This window comes from Mustela lutreola, chromosome 8 (genome assembly GCF_030435805.1).
Source record: "Mustela lutreola isolate mMusLut2 chromosome 8, mMusLut2.pri, whole genome shotgun sequence".
In the NCBI taxonomy this organism is placed as follows: domain Eukaryota; kingdom Metazoa; phylum Chordata; class Mammalia; order Carnivora; family Mustelidae; genus Mustela; species Mustela lutreola.
In genome coordinates, this window is record NC_081297.1 from 117723500 (window position 1) to 117743891 (window position 20392).

Here is a 20392-nt window from a genome sequence, read left to right on the forward strand (position 1 = left end):
CATGACTGGGAAGGGCTGATCCACTTAAGCACAGGGGTCAATGCCTGGTGCAAATAAGGTATGTACTGAGTGTTAGCACCATGCTGATTTCCACAGGTGACTGTTGTTTATGCTGGAGGAGAGGGGAGGGAAATGGCACCTGCCAGCTCCTTTTTTCCTGGAGAGGTGTCCCCATGGTCCCTGTCTTTCTGGGCCACACCTTGATATGAGCAAATCACTTTCCCTCCCATCTACCCCTGGTGTTTCTCAAACGCTGGGTCTACACTGTAACTGCATGGACTGTTTGTCATGCTATCTTTTTAAGTGTGGGGACTCCCCTTTCTAAGGCTATTTGTACTTTCCCAGAGCCAAGCCCAGTGATTTTTAAAATTCCAAGATTTAGGTCCCACTGGTTTTAGGAACCCTCAAAATTTCAGCCCCTTTCACTTTCAAAGGCAAAATTACGGAGATTGGTCTTCCTTGTGTTGTGGGCTCTCTGGTGCAAGAGTCTGTTTTCTACCCTTCTCTGTGCCACCAGCTTCCTTTCAAATGAGGACATCCACAGTCAGTTTCATTCTCACTGTCTTCACTCTTCCTTTAGTTTTGGAGTTTGTTCTACCAGTCTTTGGGTCATTTTCCAGATTATTTATGCTGATTATGATTGTTATCTACTTGTATCCATGATAGGAGGTGAGCTTAGGGTCCTCCTACTCTGCCATCTTCCCAGCTGACCTCACCATAGACATTTTCATATTAACAAAAACTGAGTTTGCTACTAGTAGGCAGTTATTAAACAAACTTATTTAAAGGCACAGTCCTTTTCTCAAGAAAATCCCAGATGAAATATCCATGTGGCAAGAAGAAAGAAAAAAATAAGAAATAGGAAATATGTTGGTAAAATCAAATATAAGTTGACAATACGAATAGCAATAATCACATCTTGTGGAATTAAATGTCACAAGTCAAATCAGAGAAAATTTACATATAAATCAAAATGGAGTGAAATTGAGTTAAAATATTCTATGATTCTTGTATTCCCTAGCAGAAGGGAAAAATGGTTAATTTTAGATTATGTTTACCGTGTGTATTATGATTTCCAGGAGAAAAATTAAAATGAATATATATTAACAATGTTATTTTCACACTAGTAAGAAAAAAACAAAACAGAACAATAAAATAAAAGAAGCACTGAATCCAAAATGAAGCCAAGAAAGTAAAGGGAAAGAATATAGTGTATCCAGGGGTGCCTGGGTCACTCAGTTGGTAAAGTGTCTGAATCTTGATTTTGGTTGAGGTCATGATCTCTGGGTCTTGACCCTTAAGACCCTGACAGTTGTTTAAGATTCTCTCTCCCTCTCTTTCCACCCCTCCCCCACTTCTCTCCCTCTCAAAAAAAAAAAAAAAAAAAAAAGGAAAGAAAGAAAAGAATACAGTGTATTCAGGCAAATAGAAAGCACAAAATAAGACACGCGCACACACACACATATTTAAGTATGTATATATAAGATACATGTGTATAGATACAAAATCAAATATACCAGTACTTATATTACATGTACTTAAATAACTTAGTTAGCAAATAACAGTTTCTTCTAGATTTTTTTTAATTCAAAAGCCAAACTTAAATTCTAAAGGTGCAGTGAGCTTGAAAGCAAAATGATAGGAAAAATAGATCACAAAAACAAAATAAAGCTGGAATCCTTATATTTAGGTAAGAAAAAACACAGTCTCTAGGGAGAAATGAAAGCTTTACTAAACTAAGAGAAATTTAAAAATATTTTTAACTTAATAGAAGTTTTGAATTCAATGAAATTGAAATGAAAACATCACTCATAAAAACGTGTGGGATGCTGCTGCAAAAGCAGTGCTTAGAGAGAAATTTATAGCAAAAACTGCATATGTTAGAAAAGAAGAAAGATATAAAATCTATCATTTAAGTTTCTACCTTAGGAAACTTGGTAGAGTAAATTAAATAAAAACTTGGTAGAGTAAATTAAATAAAAAATAAGCAGAAGAAAAAAAGAATTAGAGAAGAAATCAATACAATTGTAAATGGAAATTCAATAGAGTATCAATGAAACCAAAAATAATCAGCTTCAAAAATGGAAAGTGCCAGGCCTAAAAGTGTTCCTGGTGAATTCTATGAACCATTTGGGAAAGAAATTATACAAATTCTTTGTGATCTCTTTCAAAGGATAGAAGCAGATGGGATACTTTCTAATTCATTCTGTAAGGACAGAATTAAGCTAACACTAAAGACAGACAAAGACTATACAAGAAAACTACAGACTTCCAATAACATGATACAGAAAATCCTCAAAAAAATTAGTAAATCAAATCCAATAATTTATAAAGAGAATCATGCACATTATACATAATCTAATGACCAATAGGGATCTATCCCATGTATGTAAAGCTTGTTAAATGTTCAAAAATCATGGGGCACCTGGGTGACTTTCAGTTAAGTGTCTGCCTTTGCTCAGGTCATGATCCTGGGGGCCTGGGATTGAGCCCCACATTGGGCTTCCTGCTCAGTGGAGAGTCTGCTTCTCCCTCTGCCCTGCCCCTCCTACTCCTATTCTCTCTCTGTCTCTCTCTCTCTCTCTCAAATAATCTTTAAAAATTTTAAAAAATTAGTGTGTCCATCACATCAACAGGCTAAAAAAGAGAAATCACATGATATCTATAGATGCAAAAAAGCATTTCACAAAGTCCACATTCAAGATAAAAATTCAATAAACCAGGAATAGAGGGCAACTTCTTCAACTTGATAAAGAATTTTTACAAAAACCCTACAGTTAACATCACACTTAATGGTAAGAAATAGAAATATCAGGTACAAGACAAGGATATTGACTCTAGCCACTTCTTTTCAACCTTGTACTAAAAATCCTAACTAATGCAATACGCAAGAAAAGAAAATAAAAGGTATGCAGAATAGAAAGAAAGAAATGATTTTTTTTTCAGATGACATGATCATCTATATATAAAATTTGAAAGAACCAACAAAACTTCTGAAACTAATAAGCAATTGTAACAAAGTTTTAGTTGTAGGATCAATATAAGCCTATCACCTTCCTATATACTAGTAATGAACAGTAAAGTTTGAAGTTAAAAAAACAAAACCATTTATGTTGCCACCTCCAACTTAAATGCTTAGGTATAAACCTAACGAAATATGTACAAATTCTGTATGATAAAAGCTACAAAACTTTGATGAAATAAGTAAAAGAACTCAATAAATTGATAATATATCATGCTCATGGTTATAGAAAAACTCAATACTAGCAAGATTTCAGTGCCTCTTAACTTGATCTATAGGTTAAATGAAATCCCAGCAAGTCATTTTGTTTAACAAACTGATTCTAAAATTTATATAAAGAGGCAAAATTCCCAGTGTAGCCAACACAATATTGAAGGAAAAGAACGAATGTAAAGGACCAACAATATTTGACTTCAAGATTTGCTATAACCTACAGTAACCAAGACTGTGCTATTGGCAAAAGAATAGGTCAATGAGACAAACAGGTCAATGGAACAGAATATAGACATCCCAGAAACAGACCCATACAAATATGGCCAACTGATCTTTGACAAAGGAGCAAAGATAATAAAAACAGATTAAGACTGTCTTTTCAACATATGGTGCTAGAACAGAGTGGTTATCCTCATAATTAAAAAAAAATGAATCTAGACACAGACATTTTACCACTCACAAAATTTAACTCAAAATGTATTGCATACCTAAATATAAAATCGAAAACTCCTAGACTCCTGGAATGTAATATAGAAGAAAATATAGATCTAGGTGACCTTAGGCATAGCTATGACTTTTTAGGTAGAACACCAGTGGCATGATGCATGAGACATAATTGATAAGTTGGACTTCAATAAAAGTAAAAATTTGTGTTCTGCTGAAGACAATGTCAAGAGAATGAAAAGACAGGCCGACAAAAATATTTGCAAAACATTTACCTAATTAATTGTTACTATCAAAAATAAACAAAGAACTCTTAAATCTCAACAAAAAGAAAATAAGTAACCCAGTTTAAAAAATAGGACAATGACCTTAATGACACTTCACCAAAGATAATATACAAATGGCAAATAAGTATATGAAAAGATGTACCATTCTATGTCCTCAAGGAAATGCAAATTACAACAGCAAGATATCACTACATAACTATAATAAGAGCTAAAATCTAAAATGATGACAATACCATATTCTGACAAGGATACGGTGCAACAGAACTTTCATTCATTGCAGATAGGAGTGCAAAATATTCAGTCACTTTGGAAGACAGTTTGGAACTTTCTCATAAAACTAGAAATATTTTTACTAAATGATCCAGCAATCTCATTCTTTGGTATTTATTCAAATGAATTGAAAACTTGGGGTGCCTGGGTGTCTCAGTCAATGAAGCATCTGCCTTCACCTCAGGTCATGATCCCAGGGTCCTGGAATCAAATTGAACTCCCAGCTCAACAGGAAGTCTGCTTCTCCCTCTCCCCCTCCCCAAGCTTGTGCTCTCTCTCGCTCACAGTCTTTCTCTCAAATACATAAATAAAATCTTTTTAAAAAATGAATTGAAAACTTACATCCACACAGAATTGGAACACAAATATTTATAGCAGCTTTATTAATAATTTCCAAAATTTGAAAGCAACCAAGACATCCTTGAACAGATCAATGAATAAACAGCAGCACATCAGACAAAGGAATACTATTTAACAAGGAAAGCAGATGAGATAAGCCATGAAAAGACATGGGGGAACATTAAATGCATATTACTAAGTGAAAGAAGCTAACCTGAAAATGCTATTTGTATGATTCCAACTATTTAACATTCTGGAAAAGGCAAAACTACGGGGATAGTAAAAAGGTCAGTATTGCCAGGGGCCAGAGTTGGGGAGAAGGGGTCAAGACGCAGAGCACAGAGGATTTTTAGAGCAGTGAAAACTACTCTACATATTACCATAATGTTGGATACATGTCATTATGCATTTGTCCAGACTAACAAAGTATAACACCAAGAGTGAACCCTGATGGAAACTATGGACTTTGGATAATTATGAAGTCTCAGTGTAGGTTCATAGATTATAACAAATGTACTACTGTGGTGGGGAGTGGAAGTATGTCAATAATGGGAGAGACTTTGAATATATAAAGGATGAGAGTATATAGAGAAATTTCTATAAGATAAAATTTTGTTTTAAACCTAAAACTGCTCTAAAAAATAAATTTTATTATTTTTTAAATAATATAAAGCAAAGATGTAAATTTAAATAATATAAAGCAAACACTAAAGAAGTACCAAAGAGAAGTCAAAAATTCTGAACTATATTGAGAGTTTTACTATATCTTTCTTAGTAATTTATAGAACAAACACTCAAAAAATCAGTTAAGGACGTAGTTTGATAAATTGATTTAATAACACTTGCTTAAAGGACATAAATAAAACACTCAACTAGAGGAAGAACACACAGAACATTTATAGAACTTTAACTTATGCTGGCCTTAAGTCAGGTCTCAAAAATAACTTCAAGATTAAAATGATGTGAGTATATTTTCTGAATATAATGCTAATAAACTATAAATGAATGATATCAATAATACTAACAATGGTAGTACTAGTAATGATACTAATAAGCTGTAAGTGAATGATAAATGAAGATAACTAGATAATCTTTACCCTCTTGGAAATTAAGAAATATCTGAAAAATTCGTGAGTCTATCATAAATATTTTTAAAAATAATTGAATAATAAAAATCTATATATTATAATATAAAAGCAATAGGCAATGAATCTTTTTAAAGTAAAACAATTCATCAAAAAGGTAAATTTTTTTAAAGAAATTTGATGAATTCCTGGCAAATCTGATTATGAAAATAGAATGGAAAGCACAAATAACCAGTATCAGGAATGAAAATGAGGCAGAATGACAAATGATACAGACTAAAACTATAGTAAGGGAATATTGTGAACAACCCTACAACAGCATATTTGAAAATTTGAGGAAAATGGCCAATTCCTAGAAAAATATGATACCGAAATTACCCTTAAACCTAACATTATAGGCAAGCAACCAGGAAGGAAAAAATTTTTGACCTGTGACAGTATTTTTTAAATTTTAATTTTGCTAGTTAACATACAGTGCAATATTGGTTTCTGGAGTAGAATTCAGTGATTCCACAGTGCTTATCAAAAGTGCCCTCTTTAACATCCACCCCACCTATCTCTCTCCATCCACCCTCAGTTTGTTCTCTATCATTAAGAGTCACTATGGAGTGCCTGGGTGGCTCAGTGGGTCAGTGGGTGGCTCTGGGTGGATCAGTGCCTTCTGCTCAGACCATGATCTCAATGTCCTGGGATTGAGTCCCTCATCAGGCTCTCTGCTCAACAGGGAGTCTGCTGCCTCCTCTCTCTCTCTCTGTCTGCCTCTCTGCCTACTTGTGATCTCTCTCTGTCAAATAAATAAATAAAATCTAAAAAAAAAAAAAAAAGAGTCACTATGGCTTGTTCCCTCTCTCCCAAATGTCCATCAACTGATGAATGGGTAAAGAAGTGACAGTATTTCTATTTATTTATTTATTTAAGATTATTATTTATTTATTTAATAGACAGAGATTACAAGTAGGCAGAGAGGCAGGCAGAGAGAGAGAGAGAGAGTGAGAGGAGAAAGCAGGCTCTCTGCTGAGCAGAGATCCCAATGTGGGGCTCCATCCCAAGACCCTGGGATCATGACCTGAGCCGAAGGCAGAGGCTTTAACACACTGAGCCACCCAGCTGCCCCTAGAAGTGACGGTATTTTTATTTATTTATTTATTTATTTATTAGTGACAGTATTTTTAAAATCAGAATGTGTCTCACAAAAAATGTGCAAGACCTTATCAGGAAAATTGTAAAACTCTATCAAGAATGTTAAAGAAAAACTAAATAAATTATGAAACGAAAGACTAAATTTCAAAGGTTTAAATTGTTCCAAAATTAACAGTTAAATCACAAGAAGTATTTATGACTATTGACTAGCAGAATCTATGATTTTTATAGAAAGTCAAAATCTGCAAATAGCCAAGAGACACTCAACAGGGTGAATAAATTGGGAGAACTTGTCAAACACCATAATTTATTATTAATAAACTCTAATTATAGAGCTGACACAAATAAGACAGTGAATATACTGTGGTGTAGTATGGTATAGTATGGTATGGATGCTATGGTATGGATAGGATGAGATGAGATAGGATGGAATGGTAGTAATTCTAAGATAGAGCAGGGTAGGGTAAAGTAAAATAGTAGAGAAAATGAAAACTGATAGTGGCATATATGCTTCATTGATACTATAAGACAGATCGTATTCTAAATCAGTGGGAAATATTCAGGTTGTCCATTTCTTCCTGATTCTGTTTTGGAAGTTTGTAAGTTTCCAAGAATGCATCCATTTCATTTAAGTTGCTTAACTTATTGGCATATAATTGTTGATAATAATTTCTGATGATTGTTTCTATTTCCTTGGTGTTAGTTGTGATCTCTCCCTTTTCATTCATAATTTTATTAATTTGGGTCCTCTTTCTTTTCTTTTGGATTAGTTTGGCCAGTGGTTTATGGATCTTATTGATTCTTTCAAAAAAGCTGCTTCTAGCTCCGTTGATGTGTTCTAATGTATCTCTAGTATCTCTGCTCTAATCTTGATTATTTCCCTTCTTCTGTGGGGTTGGCTTAATTTGTTGTTGATTCTCCAGTTCTTTAAGGTGTAAAGAGAGCTGGTGTATTCTGGATTTTTTAGTTTTTTTGAGAGAGGTTTGGATGGCTATGTATTTCCCCCTTAGGGCCGCTTTTGCTGTATGCCATAGGTTTTGGACAAATGTGTCTTCATTCTCATTGGTTTCCATGAATCGTTTAAGTTCTTCTTTGATTTCCTGGTTGATCTAAACATTCTTAAGCAGGGTGGTCTTTAGCTTCCCAGTGTTCCAAACTTTTTCCTGTGGTTGAGTTCCAGTTTCTTCCCAGTTCCTTCCAAACTTTTTCCTGTGGTTGAGTTCCAGTTTCAAAGCATTGTGGTCTGCAAATATGCAGGGAATAATCTCAGTCTTTTGGTATTGGTTGAGCCCTAATTTGTGACCCAGTATGTGGTCTATTCTGGAGAAAGTTTTATGTGCACTTGAGAAAAATGGGTACTCTGCTGTTATAGGGTGGAATATTCTGTATATATCTATGAGGTCCATTTGGTCCAATGTGTCATTCAAAGCTCTTGTTTATTTTTTATTTATTTATTAATTACTGATTTATTGATTTTCTGCTTGGATGATCTATTACTTAGAGTCGTGTGTTAAGATCCCCTACTATTAATGTATTCATATCAATGTGACTCTTTATTTTGATTAATAGTTGTCTTATGTAGTTGGCTCCTCCGTATTGGATGTATAAATATTTACAATTGTTAGACCTTCTTGGTAGATAGACCCTTTAAGAATGATGTAGTGCCCTTCTTTATCTCTGACTGCAGTCTTTAGTTTAAAATATAATTTATCTGATATGAGAATCACTAACAATATTGAAGCAGTGATCAAAAACCTCCCGAAAAACAAGACCCAGGACCTGATGGATTCCCTGGAGAATTATACCAAACACACAAAGAAGAAATAATACCCATTCTACTGAAGCTGTTTCAAAAAATAGAAACAGAAGGAAAACTTCCACACTCTTTTTATGAAGCCAGCATAATCCTGATCCCCAAACCAGGCAAAGACCCCATCAAAAAGAAGAATTTCAGACCAATATCCCAGATGAAATATGGAAGCCAAGATTCTCAGCAAGATCCTAGCTAATAGGATCCAACAGTACATTAAAAAGATTATCCACCATGACCAGGTGGGATTTATCCATGGGATGCAAGGGTGGTTTAACATTCACAAATCAATCGATGTAATAGAACAAATCAATAAGACAAGAGAGAAGAACCACATGGTCCTCTCAATTGATGCAGAAAAAGCCTTTGACAAGATAACTGATTAAAATGATCCCGATTAAAACAATACAAAGTATAGGGAGAGAGGGAACATTCCTCAACCTCATAAAATCTATCTATGAAAAACCCACAGCAAATATCATCCTCAATGGGGAAAAGCTTGCAGCCTTCCCTTTGAAATCAGGAACACAACAAGGATGCCCACTCTCACCACTCTTGTTCAACATAGTACTAGAATTCCTAGCAACAGCAATCAGACAACAAAAAGAAATAAAAGTTATTCAAATTGGCAAAGAAGAAGTCAAACTCTTTCTCATCACAGATGACATGATACTTTATATGGAAAACCTAAGAGACTCCACCCCCAAACTACTAGAACTCATTCAGCAATTCGGTAATGTGGCAGAATACAAAATCAATGCACAGAAATCAGTTTCTTTCTTATACACTAACAATGAAAATATAGAACGGGAAATGAGAGAATCGATTCCATTTACTATAGCACCAAGAACCATAAAATACCTGGGAATAAACCTAACCAAAGAGGTAAAGGATCTGTACTTGAGGAACTACAGAACACTCATGAAAGATATTGAAGAAGACACAAAAGGATGGAAGACCATTCCATGCTTATGGATGAGAAGAATAAACATTGTTAAAATGTCTATACTGCCTAGAGCAATCTATACTTTCAATGCCATCCCAATCAAAATTCCACTGACACTTTTCAAAGAGCTGGAACATACAATCCTTACATTTGTATGGAACCAGAAAAGACCCTGAATTGCTAAAGAAATGTTGAAAAAGAAAAAAACTGGGGGCATCATGTTGCCTGATTACAAGCTTTACTACCTGACCAACTGAATCTATTGATCACCAAGACAGCATGGTACTGGCACAAAAATAGACACATAGACCAGTGGAACAGAATAGAGAGACCAAATATGGACCCTCAACTCTATGGTCAAATAATCTTTAACAAAGCAGGAAAAAATATACAGTGGAAAAAAGACAGTTGCTTTAGTAAATGATGCTGGGAAAATTGGACATCTATGTGCAGAAGAATGAAACTTGACCATTCCCTTACACCATACACAAAGATAAACTCGAAATGGTTAAAAGACCTCAATGTGAGGCAGGAATCTATTAAAATCCTAGAGGAGAACATAGGCAGTAACCTCTTTGACATCGGCCACAGCAACTTCTTTCAAGATATGTCTCCAAAAGCAAAGGAAACAAAAACGAAACTGAACTTTTGGGACTTCATCAAGACCAAAAACTTCTGCACTATAAATCCAAAAATATAATAGTGAAACAATAGCCTATAGAGGTGGAAAAGGTATTTGTTACATATATCCAACAAAGGTCTCATATCCAAAATATATAAATAATTCCTGAAAGTCACTAAAATATAGCCTAATAGAATAAATAATTTTTTTAATTTTTTAAAAAAAATTTTAAAATTTAAATTTTTTAAAATTTGTTTAAAAAAATAAATAATAGCCTAATAGAAAAAAAAAACAAGAAACTCTAACATATTTTTCACCAAAGAAGATAATCCAAGTAACTTGTGAACATATAAAAAGGTGCTTAATCTGATTTTGTAGCACAGAAATGAAAATTAAATCTGCAAAGTACAAAAAAAAAAAAAAGCCTCAAAACCCTAATTGTTGGAAAACACATAACCAATAAAACTCATATTTTGCTGATTGTACTACATTTTGGTACTACCATTTGGAAAGCAGTTTTACATCTGGTGGATTTGAAGATATGCATTTCATATGATCCTTCAATTACATTCCTAAATGCTTGCCCTATAGAAACTTGTACAAGGATAGAGTAGTGTTTTTCTTAATAGTCCAAAACTGGAAACAGCCCATGTGCCCAACAACAATGGAATGAATAAATTCTAATACATCTATGTTGTGGGATACAGTATGATTCTGAAAAATAATGAGCTGCATCTATACACAGCAATGTAGATGAATCTCACAAACAATACTGAACAAATGAACACAGGAGAATACCTGCAGAATTGTAGCAAACAAAGCTTGCTTAATACATAGGTAGGAAAATTTATAAAGGAAGTCAGGAAAATCAATGTTATAAAATTCAGCATATTGGTTATCCCTAAGAGAAGAGAATTTTGAACAGGACTTCTCATGTGCAAGCTGTGTTCTGTTTTGTTTTGTTTTGCTTTGCTTTTGAATGATCAGAGGTTACATGGAATATGTATTTATATGTGTATTTATATAATAGCTTTAAACAATGTATGCATAATTTATATAATATATAATCTTTATGTGTTTTAAATAACTTATAAAGCTTGAAATTCTAAACACCTGATATATGCAATATTTTGGGTGCATTGTATATCTCATAACAAAATAAAAATGATAAAAAGAGCTTTCTGTGCTCACTTGACAACACATATACTGAAAATGGAATAATACAGAGAAAATTAGCATGGCCTCTGCACCAGGACAAAATGCAGATTCATAAAATGTTCCATATTTTGCTTTCCTTTCTAATGTAGAGCAATGACAAAACTTTGTCTCTAATAAGCAAAGTGACTTGACCAACTGAAGTCCCTTCCAGCTGCAAATCCCACCCCCAATTTTTCCCCTTAAAAAAAATCTTCCCCAATTCGATATTTATATAAGTAGGTTAAAGCCAAAATTTAATTATGTAGGAAAGACTGGTAATGCCTATCTTGACTTTTTTTCCTCACTAGAATACAAATAGATCAATAATACTTAGCCTATCTTTCCAATTGAAAGTGAAATCAATGAATGGAGGCCCTGATTCATTTACAAATGAATTTCTGCTACATAAAATAAAAATCTATCTTTTTAAACAAAATGTAATGAAAGATAAAAATTCTGCATTAATAAAGTATACACTTAGAAGACTCTAAAATATTCAGTCTATAGGCCTGCTTGTTTAAGTGATTACCTATGGAAAACAATAAGTTTGGAACCAGGATTATTAGTCTCTAATATGTTTGTCATTCAGATTGTGAAAGAGGGGCACTTTGGTGGCTCAGTCCCTTAAGCATTCATTCGACTCTTGATTTAGGCTTTGCCCTGAGTGTTGTGAGATTGAGCGTGGAGTTGGATTCCATGCAGGTTGTGGAGCCTGATTAAGATTCTCTCTCTCTCTTTTTCTCTCTTCTCTCCCTATCTTTCCCTCCCCGCCTTCTTTCTCTCTAAAAATGATTGTGAAGGAAAATTATTTTTACTTATATTTACTAGTTTTGTTATAGAGCAAGCAATATTTTAATATATCTTCAGTATTTTATATGATGTTAGCTCTGTCTGTAACAGAAGCATATCTGTATTCTTATTTGACAGGTAGAGAAATCATTAGAGGCAGAAATTAAGTCAGTGAGAAATGCATTATGAAAGTATAAACATATATATGATAAGTATTTCTGTTTTATAGCTATAAAAATGATTACAATGATACAAAAAAATGTTTGGATCCATCAATCCTCTATCATTAGTATATCCATATAATACCACTTACTGGGCTCTTTTGAAAGAAAACTAGTAAAGGAACTCAACCATATATTTGGACCATGATCAATAAATATACATAAATGAATAGAATTAGTGGTATCTTTTTACCAGAGCAGAAGCTTTTATATATGGCAAGAACCTGAAGTCCAACTATACAAACAAACAAACAGAAAACACGTCACAGTAATATTTATTTGGCCACTATAACCATGTTATTTTGAAAGCCAACCTGCTTACATCATCAGCCTATGCATTATTCTATTGGGTGGGCCCGAGTTTGGATGACCTACTGTATTAACACTCCCTAAGGGAGTCCAGGTTGGATAGGGGAATATTTTCCAAGAGTAATTAAATCAAGAGAGTGAAACAGGAGAAAATCATGTTAATGGAACCTCCTTCATGGTTATTACTGAGCAATTGCTAAAAATTATTTGAAATAACTTGAAATCAATTAGGACTATGTGTCCTTGTTATCTTTTGAAAATTAACTTTTCTTTATTAAAGACACACTAAAATCCTCATATATTATGAAATAGAATACATTAAAAAATACCTGTTATAGATTTAGAATTCTTTGAACAAGGACTTCCTGGACTCCCAGAAAATTGTTCTGTCTAGTTTTGTGGTTAATCCTGGGATCCTTCCAGTGACTCCCTGGAACCTTGATCTTGTCCTGGATTTAGAGACTTAAAGATAGTCTCACCTCCAGGATAGCTAAGTCTTGGCCTTGGCAACTGAGATAGCATTAAGGCGATGTATAATCAGGTTCATTTAACTTAAAAAATAGCAAAATTGCTAGAGTTATTAAATCCTTAATACATGTCCCAGGTATGATATGTGTTCTGTTACTTTATTTTATCATACACATTTTAGGAGGAAAAAACTGAGGCAAAGAGAAGGTAGATAATTTGCTCAACTTTGCACAGTTAGTAAGTGAAAACACCAACTTATTATGTGCAAGATTGATGTTAGGCAAATAAATCACTAAGGTGTAAACTCTCCAATACAGGCTGAATTGATTTATCCTAGAATTAACTTCTTGTATGTCACAATTTTAGAGGCTTTTCTAGTGAAAAACTAAGTGGTGTGCTAGATTCATGAGAAATGTAGAAAGCAATCTTGGACAATGGCTACCAGGTAGTTCTAAAAGCAATATTCTGTTAACACTTATTAATAACTTAAAAATGGGTAAATCTTCCAATGTCAAGACAGTGAAGGATGAGTATTATAGATTTTTCCTTTTATCTCAGCTTGGTATAGCAGTGTTACTGATCCTGTCATTTAAAACATTTACATTTTGTTTATCATGGATTTTTTTTAATTTTTAATTTTTTATAAACATATAATATATTTTTATCCCCAGGGGTACAGGTCTGTGAATCGCCAGGTTTACACACTTCACAGCACTCACCAAAGCACATACCCTCCCCAATGTCCATAACCCCACCCCCCTTCTCCCAACCCCTCTCCTCCAGCAACCCTCAGTTTGTTTTGTGAGATTAAGTCACTTATGGTTTGTCTCCCTCCCAATCCCATCTTGTTTCATTCATTTTTTGCATTAATTTTTATTTTAAAATATTACATCAAATATTATTTACCTTGATTCCTGAGATTTTTGTCACTCCCTTAAATTTTATACCCAAAGTAAAATATTTCATTTGCCCCACTTGACTTCCCCTAGTCCTGGTCTTGGTTAACAGTAAACATGGAGACACCTTATGCATTAATATGACTATACATATGACTATATCACTTTAACAACCTGCAATTTTCTTGACTTATGTGGCTTTCACAGAAGAAATTAAGGAACCACTCTTTATGTAGTATATGGTGCTCTACTGTAAAGATAGTGAGGAGATTCAATTCAACTGGCCAATACAAATGGCAAAGCATATCCTTTCAAGTAGAATTATATGCAAGTTGAATACAAAAGGCTTGTTATAATTGGTTAATACACATCAACTTTGTTAAAGAATGTTTCTGTTATTCCAGAGGGAGTCACTTAAATAGAGCAATTCAATAATACTGAAAATTGTATCTGCAAAATCTATAGATTTTAAAAGACAATTTAGTAACTAACTTCTCCTTTGCTTTCCTAAAGGTCATTTATATAATTTATGTATCACCCAACCCCCAAATTGACAAATTTTGAAAATTAATTTAAATGTCAGAAACTAGCAAGTATTTTTCATTCTAGTACTTTTTTTTTTAAAGCCTCTCTACCATAAAATATAATGAAATATGTAAAGGAGTGATTAGTGCTGCATTTAGCCTTTGACCCTTACATACAGCTTTGGCTCTATTCCCAAAATTTCTGTTTTTAGGGTTTTGTAACAACAATCTTCTTTATTCATGAAGTCATTTTCCTTAATGATCAATTACATATATATTTAGATATATTTTAAAAGAATAGGAATGTAGCTTGTCACACACAAATGGATCTTAGAGAGTTACTGGTTCCATGCCAATGCCATCAACTTCCCAGCAACAGATTGGATTGGTTAAGGAAGAAGCCATAAACACCCTATCAACAAGTATTTATACAGATGTTAATGAATTTAAAATTCTGTTAGTGTAACATTTATGCCAAACTCCAATTTTATTTGTGCTTTATTTGTGAGGTATGATGCAATAACTTCTTTTAATAAACATGTACAGACTGCTTATACTTTAAAATGGAAACATATTTTTAGTGTTTCCAGCATGAGATACATAGAATCAGCCCTTTATCAAAGTTACCAAAAATATTTCCATTGCACATAGCATTTTGCTCATGATGCAACTATGTCCTCCAAAAGCTTTTGGTAAAAAGATGAACTCATCTCTATCTGTGAAACCAAGAATACATTTTTATTATATTACTAAGAAAGGCCATTAAGGGAAAAGAAAATAGTCATGGGAAAATTGCCATATGTATTTAAAATATAAATAATTAGCTTTTTGTGTGTGTCCCAAATGATAATTGAATCTTAATCTCCCTCTGTGTAGGATATTTATGCTATACTGAAATTTTAGAAAACATTTATTTGAAGCATATGGGTTTAATGAACACTTATTTTGTTTTTCATGAAGAAAAGAATAATATTTCCATTAATTTCAAAAGAGACCTCATCTCTTTTAGTGAACTTCTTAAAGCTGAACTGCTTTCCTCTAGGATTGTGTATACTGTGAACATTTTATAAAGTAGCCTTATATGATGGAGTAGTTTTGTTGTTGTTGTTCTAATTTGCCATCCTTAGTTGTCAATTTTTATCCCAAACTAGTTCTGACTTTCAGAGCTGAAGTTTCTATTATAATGATTAAGTTAATTATAAATAGGAATGTATTACCCTCCATAATGCACAGGTCTGTCTACATACTAAAAATCTAAATTACTAGCTCTACATTTGTCAGGGCACTGACAGACCATTAACCAATTATGACAATTATTCCATTATTTCACAAATATTTTTGAACATCATCCTACTTATACACCTTAAAGAACTTATTTATACTAGGTAAAACTGACACATGAATAGGAAAATAAAATATAATGTAATAAATGCTATTACAGAGTCTCTATAGGAAGTTTTAGAGGGCATCTGCAACTTAATTTGAGTAAGGAATGCAGTGTTGGGAGATCAATGATTTAACACAAAGAACATAATTTCCAAACTGTCATGTCATGAAGATATGAAGAAAAAAAACACCATTGGCAAAGTGAGTAATCTGAAGCACAAGACTATAGGCAGAAGAGACCATTTTGAGTAATTCTAACATATTTGAGTGACTGAGGCAAGAACCTAACAAATGTGTCTGAAGTTATTACAAAAAAATGAACATTATCCAGAGGAAATGGAGATCCAGAGTTTAGCATATGAAGCCGTGTAATTAGATTTGTATTTTAGCAAGGCCATTTTCAGTATGGAGATATATACATGGAAACAAGACCAAAGGAAAACAAAAACAAAAACATCCCCAAAACAAGAAACAAAAAAACAGTGAGAGGGCTCTTACAGTAATTCAGAAAAAATGATGGTTGTCTGACATAAATTAGTGACAAAGGAAATCCAGGAAATATGAGATTGAAAAGAATTTAGGAGGTAAAGTATGCAGTTGTAGGGTGAGGATGAATGCTGGTTCATACAAGACTCTGGTTTCTGACTTACACATTGACAATGGTGGTGGCATTATGGGACCTTGGAAAAGGTAGGATAATACACGAGTTCAGCTTTTTTAAAACTCAGTTTAAATTACCTGTGGGGTGTCTAAGTGGCAAAGCTTTGGATGGATACGTATTTCAAAAGGAAATAATGGAAGTGATTGAAGAAATTGAATGAATATCCTCATACGGAAAAAGTATAGTCTAAGAGTAAATGAAGCCAGGTTTGAACCCTAGAAAAGAATCATGAGATTAGAAGGGATAGCAAGGGAAAAGGAGCCTTTGAAGGAGACAGGTTTAGACAAAAGGTGTTAAAAAGAAAAAAAACTAACAGAAAAACCAAGGAGAGTGCAATGAAACAAAATCCAAAAGAAATAAGACTTTTAAAAAGGAAGGGTGGACAACAATGCATAATAGTATTAAAGAGGAGTCAGTAAGATAATGACTTCAAAAAGTCCCAAAGATTTAGCAATACTAATGATCTTGGTGTGAACAGTTCCAGTGAAATGGTGTGAAGGAGGAGGCATCTTGCAATGAGCTGAAGCATGAATTGTAATAAATCAACAGAAACTGGTCTTTGTCTACCATTTCAAGAAGTTTGTCTGATTAGGGAAGGAGAGAGAAGAGTAGCTAAAGGGGAAGCTAAAAGCCATTTTGACAGGTACTAGATATACAGAGGAAAAGAAAGTACTGATGGATAAGAGATCCTAGATTCTATAAAAAGATTGAGATTCAGAGCAGAGTTGAAAGCACTGTGCTTAGGAGAAAGTGTGCTTCTTCCACTGTGGTAGGTGAGAAAGTTACATTTGCACTTACATCACCACAAAGAAGCCTGTTCACTCCTTTCAAAATGGAGCCTGAAGTACAGTGGATAGTGGGGATGGAAAGGAGGAGCCAGTTATTAGCAACATACCCAGCAGGTAGACTAGATCTAGTTTCTGATTGGATGTTGGTACTGTAGGGAGTGAGCAGCCAAGGTTGACTCCAGAATACCTGGTCTGGATGACGTGGGAATTCAGGAGGCAAAATTTACTTAGTAGAATTATGATGGTTAAACACAAGTTGTGATTCTGAAGTTCATCTTAATATGAGAATAGGAATAAAATAGAGACTGCTGGTATTTAGTCCTCTGGGCTGCCAGTCCCATCAGGTAATACACAATGTCTATCTGGCTGACTATCATCAGAATTCAGCACAGTGCCAGGCAAAGAGTGGGGTGGGAGTGAGGGTTTTAGATACTTGTAGAATGAGGAACACATCTAAAGGAATCTATAAAGAAGCATGAAAGGGAAACTTGAGAGTTTTAAGACAAAAGAAATGATCCATGTAGTTGAATTCAGCAGAGAGGTCAATTAAGATGAAATAATTGTGTTTGTTAGATTAAGACAGTTCTTAGTAAGGACAATTTCAATTGGATTAAATTAAGGTGAATTTGGAAAGTGAAGTAGTAGAAACAAGAAGTAGACTTCTTTTAAAAGAATTTTGTTAACCAATAGCCTTTAGTGTGAAAGGGGAAGTTTTAAAAGAGTACAGAATTTGTCCCTGAAAACTTATATCTTATTTTATGAGTTTATTAAATGAGAGATGTGAACCTAGGGGAAAATGACTTGTAGTTTAGAAGATATTTAACAATAAATTTGTATGCCTAGAGAGAAAGCTCCCCCTTTTGAAACTACAATAGGAACTGAAATCAAACAATAGGCAAAAAAAAAAAAAAATATTTGCACCAGTGAGAATAGATAAAGAATTATGAAAGGTCAGTTAAAAACGGAAATTGAAATGCTACGAACTGGGGTGAATAAGAAAAATAGAACTTCCCTATAACCCTGCAGTTGCACTCCTGGGTATTTACCCCAAAGATACAGATGTCGTGAAAAGAAGGGCCATCTCTATCCCAATGTTTATAGTAGCAATGGCCATGGTCGCCAAACTGTGGAAAGAACCAAGATGCCCTTCAACGGACGAATGGATTAGGAAAATGTGGTCCATATACACTATGGAGTATTATGCCTCCACCAGAAAGGATGAATACCCAACTTTTGTAGCAACATGGACGGGACTGGAAGAGATTATGCTGAGTGAAATAAGTCAAACAGAGAGAGTCAATTATCATAAGGTTTCACTTATTTGTGGACCATAACAAATAGCATGGAGGACATGGGGTGTTAGAGAGGAGAAGGGAGTTGGGGGAAATTGGAAGGGAAGGTGAACCATGAGAGACTATGGACTCTGAAAAACAATCTGAGGGGTTTGAAGTGATGGGGGGGTGGGAGGTTGGGATACCAGGTGGTGGGTATTATAGAGGGCACGGATTGCATGGAGCACTGGGTGTGGTGAAAAAATAATGAATACTGTTATGATGAAAATAAATTTAAAAATATATATTAAAAAAAGTATTTTACATTATTTGATTTATAATTAATAAGTAATTGTGGAATAACATTCAATCTCACTACCAGTAAAAGGTGTATAAATTAAGGCCACATTGGACAATATTTGTCTCATATTATCAAGAACTTTAAAATATTTAACATCCCAGTGTTCACCAAGGACTCAGATAATCTATGGTAAATTGGTGAAAGCTTTTACAACTATTTGACCATATAGATTATATCAAGTTTCTCAAAATATTTCTAGCTTTAGAGATGTTATCTTTAATTCCACCTGAAAAACAGGTCAAGTAAATAGATAATTAGAAACCTATCATGTAAAAGGCTGGTACATCATAGTGTATAAACACTAATATTATGTTTAGGATGAGATTTCCATTACATAGAATACATTTGATATATACTAATAGAAAAATAGAATGCACAGAATACACATAATTTTATGTAAACAAAACCCTAAAAATCTATTAAAGAACTACGAGTAAATGCCTTAAAAATATTATTCAGTGATTATCTTTGGATAGTGGGATTTTTGTGGATTTTCTTTCCTTTTTTTTTTGACTTTTTACTTTTCTGCATTTTCTAAATTATCTGTAATAAGAATGTATTCATTTTATAAAGAAAAGTTTAACAATTTGTTTAAATAAAATTACTCAAATTTGTGTTTTGAAGAAAAGAGCAAATGTAGAGAGCAGTAACTAGGCTAACAGCAGGAATCAAAGGAAAGAAACTTTTCCTTCTGTTACGATTCCAGAAATTCATGAAGCAAGACTCAGAAAAGTAGGAAAGGACAGGAAGTAAAGTGGTTTGAGTTCTGCAGGTAAAATGGTGCCTCTTCTACAACTGAAAGATTTTACTGGACAGCCCAAGTAATGACAAGTGCCCATTAAGTAATCCAAATTGCCATTATTCTTCCTATGTGAGATGCTAAAAACAGAACTTCTTCTACAAGTTTTAAGAGTTAATCTTATTTTCCTCTTCTCAATGACGAGTAATCCTGAAATGGTTTAGCCAAAACGGAATCAATTTCTTCAGTATGTAAATTACAGTATCTTCAAGTTCATCCAGCCAACTTCACCAATATGCTTGTTCTGTTATTACACTTGAGCACACACCAATCTACCAATCTATGCCTTAGGGTGAAAATGGTTAATATGAACTGGATCCTTACAGTGAAATCTCTCATCTTTACTCAGGGATTGTTTTTTAGAACCTTAGATGAACTCTGAGGTAAAACCACTTAAGGTTTATGGAGTGTTATCAGAGGGTAAAATTGTTATAAAAGGATTCTCTACTTACCAAGAGTAAAGTTTCTAGCTATGGGCTCAGTTGATTATCAGTGGCCACTCACTTTTTTCTGTTACTGTACTTATGGGTCCAACATTTGGTCT

General features: G+C 33.8%; 1 protein-coding gene and 1 non-coding gene across 4 annotated transcripts in view; both read left to right on the top strand.

Annotated features, from left to right (window-relative positions):
* Positions 1-20392, top strand: part of LRRIQ1 (leucine rich repeats and IQ motif containing 1) — a 228833-nt gene that overhangs the window by 175817 nt on the left and 32624 nt on the right. The window lies entirely within an intron of this gene.
* Positions 11362-11467, top strand: LOC131840028 (U6 spliceosomal RNA). Its single transcript, XR_009357148.1, has one exon. It is a non-coding gene; the product is annotated as a U6 spliceosomal RNA (small nuclear RNA).